This window comes from Dama dama, chromosome 22, assembly GCF_033118175.1.
Source record: "Dama dama isolate Ldn47 chromosome 22, ASM3311817v1, whole genome shotgun sequence".
Lineage (NCBI taxonomy): Eukaryota > Metazoa > Chordata > Mammalia > Artiodactyla > Cervidae > Dama > Dama dama.
In genome coordinates this window covers 10,561,816-10,576,923 of record NC_083702.1, presented here as the reverse complement: position 1 = coordinate 10,576,923, position 15,108 = coordinate 10,561,816, and positions in this window count along the sequence as shown.

The following is a 15,108-nucleotide window of genomic DNA, read 5'->3' as shown; positions in this document are numbered from 1 at the left end:
GTTGCGCTGATCATGGATGGCCCCACCTGGGGCTGGGAAGAGGCCTCCTTTCTGAGATGCCGCCGGTCCAGCCTGGGCTGTCTGATGTGCAGGGCTGTGCCGAAGGTGATGAAGACAAGCCGGCCTCACCCCCTGCAGCCGTTCCCATCAACCCTTGGGGCATCTCTGTGCTGAGCACGGGGTGTGTAGAGTTGAACAAGAACTGGCCCTGCCCCCGACTGAGGCCGCAAAAACAGGTCACAGAGGGTGCGTCCCAGAAGGCTGTGGGAACCCAGGGGAGACCCCCCCCAGCCCACAGGTGGAAGAGGGTTTTGGGGGGTGGCTTTGGAATATAGTTTTTCTAGATGGAAAAAGGGGTCCATGGAGTCACAAGAGTCAGACTCGACTGAGCGACTGAAAAACAACAAGATGGAAAAATCAGGAAAGCTTTCCAATTCCAAGGGAAAAGCATGAGCAAATGCCCTGTGAACCCCCTTAGTGTGTTCAGGGGAGCAAGCTTGTGGGGTGTGGGGGAAATGTGCCGCATTCCCTTGTAGTGATGGGTTGAAGAATGGGCATGGGATATAGCTTGAGCCAATGAGATGGCCCAGGAAAGTCTTGATTGGGGTGGAGGGCTGGAGCGGGTCATCATCAGAGGTCTTCCTTACTCTTAGAAAGGGGCACAAGGAAGGGAGGCCTCTCTCTCCTGACCTTTGGACAGTGCTGGGTGAAGTCCCCATGTTGCCACCATTTTGCCTTATTAATATGCTAAAGATGGTGGAGCAGAAAGAAGAACCAGGATCTCTGAGCCATCAAATCACCCAGGCTTCGTGCTGCCCTGATCCAGGACTTCCAGTCTCATGGGGTAAGGAGCATGCCGTGGGCAGCCCCAGCAACCAGACAGTTGAGTCCAGGGCCCTGCCGATCCTCACCAGGCCCTGTTGCCCCAGACCAGCCCCTCCTGGACATAATTCTAGTCCATCCCCTGCCTCCGTGACTCTCTCAGCCCATCTTAGGCAGCCCATGTGGCACCTGGGCTGTGGCAACACCCTCTCCGCAGGCAGGGCTTCCTAGGCAAACTAAAAAATCAGGCCAACCTATGAACAGGTGCCCCACCTCAGCCGTTGAAAAACAATGAGATATCCCTCCCCACCCCACCCCACTAGAATATCTCAAATCAAAAGAACTAACGATACCAACTGAGGATCCGAAAAACCGGAATTCTCACGCAGGGCTGGTGGGAGTATTCTAGGTACCAGCACTAGGAGGAACTGTTGGCAGTTTCTTATAAAGTTAAAAACACACCTACTTGTGACCTCGCATTTCCACTCCTGCGTGTACACCCAGGAGAAATGAGTGCTGAGGTCTATGAAATAACTAGTACAATAATATTCATGTCAACCTTACTCATAGTAGCCCAAATCTGAAAACAGATTTTCATGTCTGTCAACAGTAGAATGAATAAATGGTGGCAAATTCATATATTCGTATACAATAGGGAAATAGGAAAGAATTACTGCTACATGCAACTGCACAATGAGTCTTCCAGACATAATGTTAAGTGAAAGAAGCCAGCCACAAAAAGGCCCACGTTGGAGCTTCCCTGGTGGTCCACGGGCTAAGACTTCAAGCTCCCAAGCAGGGAGCCCAGGTTTGACCCCTGATGAGGGAACTAGATCCCACGTACCACAAATTAAAAAAAAAAAAAAAAATCCCACATACTGCAATGAAGATAGAAGATCCTGCATGCTGCACTAAGACAACGCGGTCAAATACTTTTTTTCAAAGAAGGTCCTTGTTGTATAAGTCCATTTATAGAAGTTCAGGAACAGGCAAAACTGTCACTATGGAGATAGTTGTCAGAACAGTGGGTACCTCTGGGTTCCAGGTATGGTAGAACACATGGACTAGTGGTAGGCACAAGACAAATTTCTGGGGTGCCAAAAATGTTCGGTATCTTGACCAGGGAGGTCACATGTACAAACCTACCATGTTGCACACAATGGTTTGTGCATTTGACTACATGAATTGTGTCTAATTTTTTAAAAAAAATCCAAGTTTCTAGCAGGTACCCAGGTGAAGCTCCTAGGAAAACCGCAATAACCTGTCACACCAGGAATTTGGCCAAAGCCACATGGTTTGGCTGCTAGGTCTGGTCTCCTCAGGCAGCCAAGCATGTGCTGTGGAAAGAGCACAGGGCAGGGTATCAGACACACCTGTCTGGGTTCAAACCCCAATTGCTACCTCCAGCAGGCTACATGAACCTCACGAAGTCACGTCCCTCTCTGGGTTTATTTCCCCATCTCTCTCTTTTTCCCCTTAGAACAGGGGTCCCCACCTCCTAGGCCATGGACCTTTTAGGAACGTGGCTGCACACCAGGAGGTGAGCGGCAGGAAAGCCAGCAAAGCTTCCATCTGTGTTTACAGCCACTCACCATCGCTTGCATTACCACCTGAGCTCCTCCTCCTGCTCAGCAAATTCAGTCAGTGGAATGCACTTGAATCAACTCCCACGTCCTTGGGAAAATTGTCTTCCTACAAAACTGATCCCTGTTGCCAAAAAACTTGAGAACCCCTGCCCTAGGCATGCAAGCCCAGTGTTTTTATTTATTTACTTAGGCAGAGTCTCTCAGCTTGTGGGATCTTAGTTCCTTGAACAGGGATCAAACCTGAGCCCCCAGCAGTGGAAGCGAGGAGTCCTAACCACTGGACCATCAGGGAAGTCCCTATTTCCCTTAAGTGGAGATGATAATGCCTGCCACGGAGAGTTATTCAGGTATTGAATTACCAACTGTTTCAATAATCTATTGCTTAAGTGGAGATGATAATGCCTGCCACGGAGAGTTATTCAGGTATTGAATTACCAACTGTTTCAATAATCTATTGCTATGTAATCAACTACTATAAACTTAATGGTTTAGAAAGTTTTATTATTACCACACTTGGTCCTGTGGATAGACTGGGCTCAGCTGGGCAGTTCTCTTGCTGTCTGTTTTGCAGTTGCTGTCAGTGGTGGCAGGGCTGGAGTTACCTGAAGGGTCACCTGGGTTGGCCATTGTAGATGGTTTCTTCACTCATATCTGGGCTTCAGCTGGGATGGTGGTAATAGCAGAGGCCATTGGACATCTCCTTTTCTTTCTCCATGTGGTCACTTCATATGGCTAGCTTGGGCTTCCTCAAGACACGGCAGTCTCCGGGCAGTCTGTAGTCTGACTTCTTACATGGTGGTTTACTTCCCTAGAGAGTTTCAAATGATGCTGAAAGCATCTACACACCTCTTAGAACTTAGGCTTGGAAGTGCTGTGACACTGCTTCCATCACATTTGTCAAAAACAAGTCACAGGGCCAGTCCAGACTCAAGGTGGAGGGACAACACCAGGGCATGAATGCTGGGGGTTGGTTCATCGGGAGCCAGCTTTTTCCACTGAGTTCCTGCTTCTCTACCTAACTCTCCAGCTCCTCTTTCTCAGTCTCCTTGTGGAATTCTCTTCTGCTATCAGCCCTCTAATGCTGGGGTTCACCAGAGTCTGACCTCAGCTCTCCTATCTTCTACACGTTCTCCTGTGACAAGCTTGCTCTCTTTGATCTCTAGTCCTTGGCTTTTGTCTGTCTCCAGTCCAGACCTTTCTCAGAAACTCCAGACCTGGGCAGCCTCAATCTCAGGGCTGCTATCAAAGTCCTGTCTTCCCTCCAACCCGCTCCTCTTCAGTTGATTACAAGAACGTGCAGTCAGCACAGAGGATGCAGCAAATCCAGCCTGGGAGGTCAAGGGAGGCTTCCTGGAGGCGGCGGCCCTGGAGCTAAGCCAGAACTAGCTAGGAGAAAGTATTCCAGGTCGAATGAACACCATGTTTAAAGGTGTTCATCAAAGGTACTAGATGGGAGAAGAAGATATATATATATATATATATGTATATATATATATATATATATATAGAGAGAGAGAGAGAGAGAGAGAGAGAGGTCACTTTGCTATACAACAGAGATTGGCACAACGTTGTAAATCAACTATACTTCAGTAAAAATAAATAAATAAAAATTTTAAAGGCACTTGATGGGACTTCCGTGGTGGTCCAGTAGTTGAGAGTCTACCTTCCAGTGCAGGGAACACAGGTTCAATCCCTGGTTGGGGAACTAAGATCCCATATGCTGCATGGCATGGTCAAAAAAAAAAAAAACAGAAGAAGATACTAGACAGAAAGAAAAGTCCCTTCAGGGACAGAGCAGCTGTATTTGGATTGAGATTGGCATATATAGAGGGATCCAAAATGAGGTTGGAGGAACAAGCCAGACCTGGAATTCAAACTGCAAGGAGGGTGGGTACCATGGGTCCAAGCTCTAGCTGCATTCTTAACCCAGTGGGGAGCCACTGGAGAGTTTTAAGTGGGCACTGCCCTCGTTCAGGATGAGGGTCTGGGCAAACATGGGAGTGTGCGCAACCCCTTCAGCACACAGGGTTGGTGAAGGCTCTGAGTTGGCCTTAGGGGTAGCATGTAGTAGGGGTGGGAGAGGAGGACAGGACCCCAAGGAAGAACAGTAGGTAGGTTCCCAACAGCCCCAGGGAGCGAATGCTTTGAGAAGGGACTGGCTGATGGGCTGGGAGAAAAGGCCCACCAAGGGCCCGTTGGATTTCCTCAGGCCACGGAGGGAGGGGAGCTGTATGGGGAATGGGGGATAAGGGGAGAGGACAAAGTTTTGTCACTTCCTTACCACCTTCACTCTTTACACCTTGTCAGACTTTATTCTGCCCCTCAGCTCCAGGGACCCACAGCTCCTCTGGGAAGAGCGGGGCAATGTCACCTCAGAAGGCACTAGTGACGTAGCCTCTCCCTTCCCCCTCCTATGATGCCTGTGGGAGGCAGGATGAGGAAGGAGTAAGAGCTCAGGTCGGTGGCAGGGGCAGGGGAGTAAGGGACCCAGAGAGTCCTTCAACCGTATCCTAGCTCCTAGGCAAACTTGGGCAAGTTATATAAATTTTCTGTGCCTCAGTTTCCTCATATGTAAACTGGGAATAGTAGTACATCCCCCTCAGGAATGTTGTGAAGCTCAAAAATGAGCCAAAAGATGTAGCATGGTGAGAAAAGTGCCTGGGATCTAGTAAAATCCAATAAAAATGTTATTATTGCTGTGATTGTTATTGTTATGGGGTGGTTATAAGGATTAAATGAAATGATGGAAGTAAAATGCATGGCATGGGGCCCACAATACAGTATTTCAAAAACAGGAGCTATTATTTTTTTATTTTTAGTCAGAGGTCAGCCGACTGCCCCTGCCCCCTGCCATTTCCAGGAGATCTGGTTGAACTTGGTCCAAACCCCAATTCCATGGCCTGTGAGAATCCAGGCCTCTTTATCCTATCTGGCAGGTTCCCACTTATCACTTTTCAGGGCATCTTGAGACTTCTCCTGGGGTGGGGGGGAGCAGATCTGTTGCCACATCAGCCATGCCCATCAGGGGCTCTGAGGTAAATCCTCTAGAAAAGAGTCCTGTTAGCGAGTTCTCACCATTTCATCCCTGTGCCCTCTTGACCCCAACAAGTAGGGGCAGCTGGCAGTCTGGGAGGAGCCCGCCTGGCCGTGGGCTGCTCCTGGCCTGCTCCTTCTTCCTTGCTAAGCCCTGGGGTAGCTGACGACCTCTTCACCGCCCTTGAATACTGCTGCTTATCTTTGTCTGCAAGCCCATGATTCGTTCTGTGTCCTCCCCCATTCCAACGACTGGGACCTGAGTCACCTTCTTCCCGGTCCGCAGCCTCTGGTTTTTCCCTTCCCATCCAATCCACACACCTCCAGCGTGGGTTTTCAAAAACACAATTCTCCCTTTGCGAAACCCTGCCCTGAGCCCCTGCCGTCCTGAGGATCGAGTCTTGGCACATGAGCCCCAACCCCAGCCTCCTCTCCTTGCCCCTTCAGGACCCTGGGCCCTGGGATTCCACTCCACAAAGGTACCTGCAGCTCCCAAGTGTGCCCACCCAGGCACTTGTCTGTCCTCACCCCTCTCCTCCATTTGCACCTGCCACTCCCCGCCCCTCCCTTGGTAGGCCCCCGGCAGAGTCAGCACGCAGATTAGTCATCACTTGCCACCTCCAAGAAGCCCGCCCAGATTCCCCCAGGTGGGGCTAGATGCCTGATCTGGCTTCCACAGCCCTTCCACCTGACATGTTCTCTCTGCACGGCTCACTCAGTCTGGGGGCCCCCTGAAGCCAGGGACTAACTCTCACTCACTTCTGTTTCCCCAGTGCCCAGCACAGAACACCCGGAGTCTCAGCTGGATTCTTGTTTGTTGATTGACTCCCTGACTGACTGACTGGAAAGGAATGACTACCCAGTCAGGCACCCTCCAGAGAGGGCGCAGACACAGCCTCAGCCTCACTCCCACGCCGAACGGCAAAGGGTGAGGTCTCCCCATAAACCAGCTGGGAAGCTCAGCAACCAGCCGGAGGCGCTGGGAGCTAATGGCAGTTTCCTGTACATGAAAGGGCCCGGGCTGTAACCGTGAGTCATCCTGTCATCCCAGCGTCCCCTTCTGGATTTTATGAGGGCCCCCTGGGCTCTGAGGCCCAGGGAAGGAGGAGCTCACATTGAGGGAGCTTCTGCTGTGAGTGGACTTTCAGACAACACCTCTTTGATGTGTGGTCCCCATTTTCAGAGCAGGAAACTGAGGCTCAGAGAGGGGTCAGGACTCACCAAGGTTAATAACTTAGTGTATCACATCACAGCATGTCTGGTTCTAGAGTCCAAATCTTCTTACTCAGGCTACCTGCCAAAGAGAAAGCTTTCTACCTTTTGTGGAGCACTAACCGTGTGCCAGGTTCTAGAATAAGCATTTGCATTCATCGTCTCCTTTAATCCCCAGAACAGCCAGTGAGGGAGGTGCATAGTCACCTCCATTTTATTTTTTTGTTTGTTTTGGGGTTTTTTTGTTTCTTTCTTTTAAAAAATTTTTGTTGTTGTTGTTGTTGCTATTGTTGTCACCTCCATTTTATAGGTGAGGGGCAGGGACCCAGCAGCGCAAGAATCAGAGAGCTTGAGTTCAGGTCAGTGGGTCTCATACCACAGGGGGCTTCCCAGGCTGACCCAGGTCTTCTTACCGGAAACCACCCACAGACTACATGCCTTGGGTCTCTTGCTTGGGACATAGGTTTGCAGGGAGATAGGGGCTCACCTCTGTTGGGCTGACTTGATGAGCCACCTCCACACTCCTGCCTCAGTTTCCCCAGTTAAGCAGATCAAGAGAGCTTCCTCCCAAGAGGGCTAGGAAGGCTAGGGCCCTTGGAAAGGGCAGGAAGGGGCCTGCATTGTTGCCCCTTCACCATCCCGCAGCTCCAGCCTCACCCCATGTCAGTGAAAGTGAAAGTGTTAGCTGCTCAGTCATGTCCGACTCTTTGCGACCCCATGGACTGTAGCCCACCAGGCTCCTCTGTCCATGGGATTCTCCAGGCAAGAATACTGGAGTGGGTAGCCATTCCCTTCTCCAGGGGATCTTCTCAACCCAGGGATCGAACCTGAGTCTCCTGCCTTGCAGGGAGATTCTTTGCCGTCTGAGCCACCAGGGAAGAGATCTGGGTCGGGGGGCTGCCAAACATACTTTCTTCTCAAAACTCCTGAGATCTTGCAGTGTGGCTCCCTGCCTGGACCTCCAACCCCACTCTGAACCCCCACACCAGACCCTTCCCGGCTCTGGGCACGCTGGACCCAGCTGGCCACTCTCTCCAAGTGCTCTTGCATTTCCTTGAGATCATGGTTCACCGAGGTCAGTGGCCATCTCTGTGTCTCCATCTCCGCCATCAGGGCAAGGCATGGAGCCTGCATCCCAGAGATGCTCATGTGGCGTGGCCACCCATGGGTCCTCCCACCTCAGCGAGGCATCTCCAGCTTCAAGAGATGGAGGCAGTTGGCCAAGCGGGCATGAAAGGTGACTCATGGTGGACACACATCACTGGCAGTGAGACGTTGCTGCATTGTTGAGGAGGAGCCAAGGGGATTCTGCTGGGTGACCTTCACCTGGGACCCAGCCGGCCGGGACTCTCAGGACTCCAGGAGATTCTCATGTTCTCCCATTTCCTTAGGAAGACAGGCTTGGAGCTACCTTCGACTCCACACTCAGGGTCCCCCCATAACCCAGGCCCCAACCTCAGGCATCCTGTCACCCCTTCACTGATCCATTTATTAAGTCAAAGTCTGTGCCTGTACAAGGACGTTCATTGCCACACTGGGAATAGGAAGTGGTTAATAAATTCCCCACCACATGTGTCAAGCAGTTATAAAAAGCAGTGAGGGGACTTCCTTGGTGGTCCAGTGGTAAAGACTCAGCCTGCAAATTCAGGGGAAACGGGTTCAATCCCTGGTCTGGGAAGATTCCACATGCTGTGGGTCACCTAAGCCCACGAGCCACAACTACTGAGCCCGTGCTCTGGAACCCTCGAGCCAAAACTACTGAAGCCCAGGTGCCCTAGAACCTGTGCTCTGCAAAAAGAGCCGCCACCTCAGTGAGAAGCCTAAGCCCCACAACTAGAGAGTAGCCCCCACTTGCTGCAACTAGAGAAAGCCCGCACAGCAACGAAGATCCAGTGCAGCCAAATTAGTTAATTAATTTAAAAAGAATTTTATTTATTTCGTGGCACTGTGCAGCATGTGGGATCTTAGTTCCCCCACCAGGGATTGAACTTGGGCCTCTGGCATTTAGAGCACGAAGTCTTAACCCCTGGACCATCAGGCAAGTCCCCAAATTAATTAATTAATTTTTTAAAAGCGGTGAGGAAGTTCTTATATGCTGATGTGGAGAGATCTCCAAGATGTGAAGTAAAGAAGTCAACAGGCAAATCCAGGTGTGGGGTGTGTCACTGTTTATGTAAAAGAAAATATAACAGGTATGGTTGGCATATGTACTTAGAGATGCTTAGAACCTCTCTGGAAGGAGACACACTCATGCGCGTGTACATGGAGGGAAAACCCAGGGGGAATATGGCGCTGGCCCTTGGGAGGGGTCAGGAAAGGTGGGTGATGGGGGAAGGGACTCTTATTTTGAAGTCGTAGGTTTTCCTGAGTTTTCCCAGGTGCACGTGATAGCTATTCCCAAATAAATAAAAGCTTAAGTAATAAAATAGGGGACTTCCGTGGTGGTCCAGTGACTAAGACTCTGCACTCCCAAAGCAGGGGGCCTGGGTTCGATCCCTGATTAGGGAACTAGATCCCACATGCCACAACTAAAGATCCCATGTGTCACAACTAAGACCTGGTATATATTAAAAAAAATAATAAAAGAGCCCCAAAGGGGCACACCACGGGAACCACAGAGCTAAAGCCAAGTCTGGGGTTCAATTTCTGGTCCAGCCAAGTACTTAACTTCCTTCTCACCTGGCATGGATTGATAAACAGGATTCAGTGAGGTCATGGGGGCACCGCCCCCGAGCACGCTTGGCCACAGGGCCCGTGCCCACCAAGGGGCAGCTGTTGTCATGGCTGTTAATGTCCTGGCCAGGCCCGTCCCAGGCACCTGGGTGACACAGATGTGAAGGATACACCCTCACCCCCAATGAAGACAACACCAGGGAGGGTAGATGTTGCAACTGCCTCAGCCAGAGGAGTCAGGGCCGCCTGTAGGGAGAGGTGACGCCCACACTGAGTCTCTGGGGACTTGGGTGTCATCAGGAGACCAAGGCAGAGAAGGGCACTCCAGGCTGAGGGAGTGGGCAGGGACACCTGGAGCCACACCATGTAAACAGAGCTGAAATAGATGCATACTGTCGAGAACAGCTGTGCCCACGGCCACCCCATCCTCTGCACTCTAAAACACGCTCCCCCGCTCAAACATCCAGCCTGCACAGGAGTCTGCACATGCTCCAGGGCCTTGCAGGCGGGCAGCTTGGGGTGCAGGCTGGGACAGACTGCTGAACATCTGTGTGACCGCAGGCAAATCACTTAACCTCCCTGGGCCTGTTTCCTCACCTCTCACCTGGGAATAATAACAGTGCTGACCTTGTAGGAATGTGGTAAGGATTAAATGAGGCAGTTCCTGTAGGGTACCGAGAACACTCTTCAACAGATATTCATCGATATGCATGTGAATATGTATCCTAACACACTCAATGATACATTAATATCATTACATTATGTGTTCATATTTCATAGACTGTTAATATTTCACTAAATGCATGCTTAGAGGGTTTATATTAATACGTATTTTATATATACATACACAATAGCCTGTAAGCACACACCGCACATCTCATGTACGCCTACAAACATGTTCATATGTGTGTATGCACACACCCTCAAACACACACGTGTCTGCACACAAGCATCCTCTAAAGGTGCCCACTTCACCTCTGCCCTCTCTTCCCAAGCAAAATATGCACACAGGGCAGTGAGGCAGGTGGTCTGAAAGGCTGCCCCAGCCTGAACCAAGCCAGTTCCCCAGGCCCCAGCCACCTTCTCGGACTCACCAATAGCAGACGCAGACTGATAGGGGGCCAGGAACCACATTCCAGAGGCACTGAGTCAGAGGCTACTACTCTGAATGCAAAGAAGGCTCCAGGGTATGTGTTCTCAGCCTGGACCCCCTTGAGGGCTGGCTGCATCTATGTTCTTGTACCCAGTACAGTGCCTGGTGTTCAGCAGAAGGCCCATCTCTTGGCAAGAGTTGACTATATGAACAAATGGCTGCCTATTGTATGAAACTGAGACTAGAATTGTCCTGGGATTATCTATTTCATCTTTGTCTCCACCCCCCAACCACCCGCAAACTGTGAGTGTAGAGAAGATAAAGCTCATGTCTGATTTGTCTTTGTTCCCAAAACCCAGTCCAAATTCTGGTAAAGAGAGTCGTCAGTGAGTGAATTACTTAGGATATATTCAGTTGTGAGTGGCCAAACTCACATATACTATATACAAGCTTATACAAACATATACTATACAAGCTTAAACAAGAAAGATATTTATTTGCCTTATCGAGAAAAGTCTGAAGGAAGGGATCCCAAGCTGAGCTGAGTCACAGTGTCTGGGATCCAGCTTCCTTATACACTTATATCTAGGACCTACACCCCATGTTAAACAGCAGGTCCATTCACAAATGCACCTCATGGTCCAATATGGCTGCACTAGTTCCAGTCAACACATCTGCATCCCAGGCAGGAGTTAGGAGAAGTGAAGTGAAGAAGGGGCAAAGGGCCTATGCCAGCTTTCTCTTAAGGAAGCCCTAGCACAACACTCTATTTATATTCCTTTGGCCAGAAATTGGTCACATGGCCATTTTTAATTGTAAAAGAGGGTGGAAAAGGCAGCCTCCACTTTGGGTGGTCACATGCCTAAGCCAAACATCGGAGACTATATCACTATGCTCCAAGGGGGACATGGATATTGACTCCACCATCATCAGTATTTACCATCTCAACTGCCTAAAATTCAGACAATATGTTGGGAATTCTTTGCCAGGCTGGGAGCACGCACACTGTAGTTAAAAAAAAAAAAAAAAGGACTCTAGGTGTACCCCAGCCTGTACTGCCTGCGCAGAGAAGGGCTGGCAGTGTCTTCCAGCCAGAGTTCAGAGGAGGGAGAGAGGACCACTCGATGGTTACAGGCGAGCACTTTAGAGTCCAGCATGTTTGGTTTTGGCTCCAGGGCCTTTCAGCTGTGTGACCATGGGCACATTCCTTAACTTCTCCGAAGCTCAGCTTCCTCATCTATAAAATGGGAAATATCATTCCTGCCTCAAAGGAAGATCTTGAAGATACAATGGTATCATGAACACAAGACGCTCAGCACAGTGCCCTGAGGAGATTCTCAGAAAACCACCCCTGAGAGGAGAGGAATGAGATCACCTGTTCCGGCAAAGGTCTAGGGGAATTGTGATGGGACTGGGGCTCAGCCACCAAGGGACCTGGAGTTCTTCGGGTAAAGCAGGAACCAGCTTTTTGGTCACTTTTATTTTGTCCCCTTTGTTTAAAACATTTACTATACAAGTGAAGTATGTTAATTTTTGAAAGTGAGCAAAAGCAGATGAGCTAAAAGAAGAATCAGCAGTAAACTTAACCACTTAGAAGCAAAACTTTATGAAGTTGTTGAATATCCTGTCAGACTGTTTTGTAACCCTATGTATACATATGACCAAGTGCATTTATATACTTCTTTTAACGTAAAATGTATATGCTTTTCATGGAATCACACTACACATAGGCTACTCGAAAACCACAAAATGCTAAAAATGCTCTGTTGAAATCTTTTAACCTCTTGACTCCTCAGCATCTTTTCATGACAACAAACTGGAGCGCTACACCATCATTCTTACTAGCATGAGATAAGACCAAGATTTACTCCACTATTATTCTGTTTCACATAGGAATGCTTTCCATTTTTTTAGGGTTAAAAATCATGAGGCAGTGAACATCCTCATGCAGAAATATTTGTGTGACTTTAAGGGTCATTTCATTAGGTTGGATTCCTCTAAGTGGCCCTCTTTCATGTTTTAAAAATTCTGGTCTCTCAAACAACCTACATTCAGAAATAAAAGATCTCTACATTTTAAAAAAAAGCCATATGGAACTGCCAGTCAGAGCTTTGGATCAGCAGGAGCAAATCCACTGTTTCCACACTGAACTGACGCACATCTCAGCCAAAAGTAAAGACACTTAACACATCTGTGAGTCTTTCCCGCCTTATTGTGGGTAAACACATCATTTCCGTCCAGGTGATGAAATACCAACAATGATGATAACAGCTAATGCTTAAAGTGTGCTGAGTATGTGTCAGGCATTCTTCTAAGTGATGTAGATATAATCATATCATATTATAATATAATAATATTATAGATGTTAGGTTAAATGACATGTAATTTACTATAAACATATTATATATGCACATACGCGTGCATATTCAGTTGTGTCTTGTCTGACTGTTTGCAACACCATGGACTATAGTCCGCCAGGCTTCTCTGTCCATGGGATTTTCCAGGCAAGAATACTGGAGTGGGTTGCCATTTCTTTCTCCAGGGTATCTTCCTGACCAAGGGATGGAACTGGAGTCTTCTGCATTGGCAGATGAATTCTTTACCACTGAGCTACCCGGGAAGCCCAAATACACATATTTATCTATACACATATATACACATTCAGTCTTCGTGAAAACTCTATCAGGGAGGTGCCACTATTGTCTCCAGTTTACAAGGGGGAGGAAATCGAGACACAGAAGTGTCAGCTTGCCCAGAACTCATACCTGTAAGTGGTAAAGCTGGGATCTGAACCCAGACAACATGAATCTATGGTGCTTGGACCTCATCACCAGGCTAGACTTTGTGGACTTCTAGTGGGTCAGTGAGATCTTCCCAACCCTGGTTTTATAGGAGAGAGCACACAAGCCCAGAGAGGGTTAGCAAACTATTTTAGGTCACACAGCAGATTCGGGTGCTTCTCCCACCCAAGTTGTCTCCCCAGTTGTGTTTAAACACCTTCAGCGCCCATAAGGAAAGGCCCTGAACCTTTGCAGAGATGCCACAGAGACCTGGAGTTTTTGCCCACCCCTTCCTGGGAGCAGCATTTTGCTCTCCAACCCAGTCAGCACCAAAGCATGTTTTGAACACTTGCAGGGAGTGATGCCAGCTATGTGAGGACTCCAGTTGGGCATGGCTCTTGCCAGAGAGCAGCTGGACCCAGTATGCAGGCCTCCTCGCCATCCTGGGCATCCCAGTCTTGCTTCCAGGTTCCTTTAGCTGCTGGCGCTGGTCAGAGTACTAGTTATGGTATCTGAGAGTGTGGTGCATGGAGTAGAAAAACTGTATTTGCCCATCCGTCTAATCACTTTCCAGCTATAAGAGGCTGGTATTTTTTGTTGTTGGTTTTGTTTTTTGTTTTTCATGTGGCATTTGGGATCTTAGTTCTCTGACCAGGGATCGAACCCCTGTAGTGCAAGTGTAGAGTCTTAACCACTGGATCGCCAGGGAAGTCCAGTTATAAGAGATTGTGAATCTAATATTTAAGAATTCTAACTAAGTGAGAATTCTAATATGAGGGCCGAATTCTTGGCTTCCATAATTTCTCTGAATTCTTTGATTCTAGAATCTTTGCCTTTCACTCCCAAAAGCTAAGGCCAAGGAAGGCCAACGGTCCTTCCTCTGGGCAGTCAGGGAGTGGCTGCCTGGAAAACATCAAAGAGTTGACAGGCAGCTGGTTTCGGTCTCTCAGAGGAAAAGGGCCACGACCTGTGTACTCTGCCACCTTTTCCCAGAAACTCTGGTTTTGTTTGTGTTGTGTGTTTGCAAGACACCCTGGTTCCCCTGCCCCTAGCCAGGGACCCCACTTTATTTCCTCATCCAGGCGGGCTCTTACTCACTGGAAGGGCCCCAAGGTCAAGCCCAGCTGACCACTTCAGTAGCAGAGCATGTGCCCCGAGGTTAAGGAGAACAACGGCTGCTGATGTTGGGTGCTGCTGGATTTTGAAAATATAAAATCAAACAGACCCTCCACATGCCCTAGGCTTCCACAGGGCCTACACTGGGGTGGCAGAAGTAGGGCCTCAGATTTGGGATGGGGTGCTCCAAGCTTCTCCCAGGATACCCCCACCTCTGGGGGCTTCCATGACCTTCCAGGCTATGGCTGCCCATGCAACACTTGCCGGAAAAGACACAAGTCCCCAGTGTTAGGGAGGATGGACAGGCAAGTCCAGTGAGTAGGTGGTCCCAGGGCAGCATGCGGGGGCAAAAGATCACAGGCAGAGGGAGAGCTGAGCTTAAGGTCCCAGTTTGGCCTCATCCTGGCCGTGGGATGAGGGGTTGAGGAGAAAGGACTGGCTCGGGGTCTGGAGTGAAACCTGGGTGCAGTAGCAGCACGTGGCATGAACCTCCAGACAGGTCTGCAAAGGGTCTCCAGCCCGGAAGTGCTGAGGGCTGGGACCCGAAGGACATGGGAGAACAGGAGCAAGCTGGGGGGTGCTGGGACCAGTGCCAGGGTCAGCCCCACCAGGCTGCACATCCTGTCTGTCACTCAGAAGCTGAGTTGAGAATGGGCTGTGCCGCTAGACTCACTTAACCTTGAACACTTGTCCTCCAACTTATTCTGTGCATTTTCAAACCTACAGACAAGCTGCAAGAAAAGTTCAATACGGAGACTTTCCTGAGGTATCCAGTGGTTAAGACTTCGCCTTC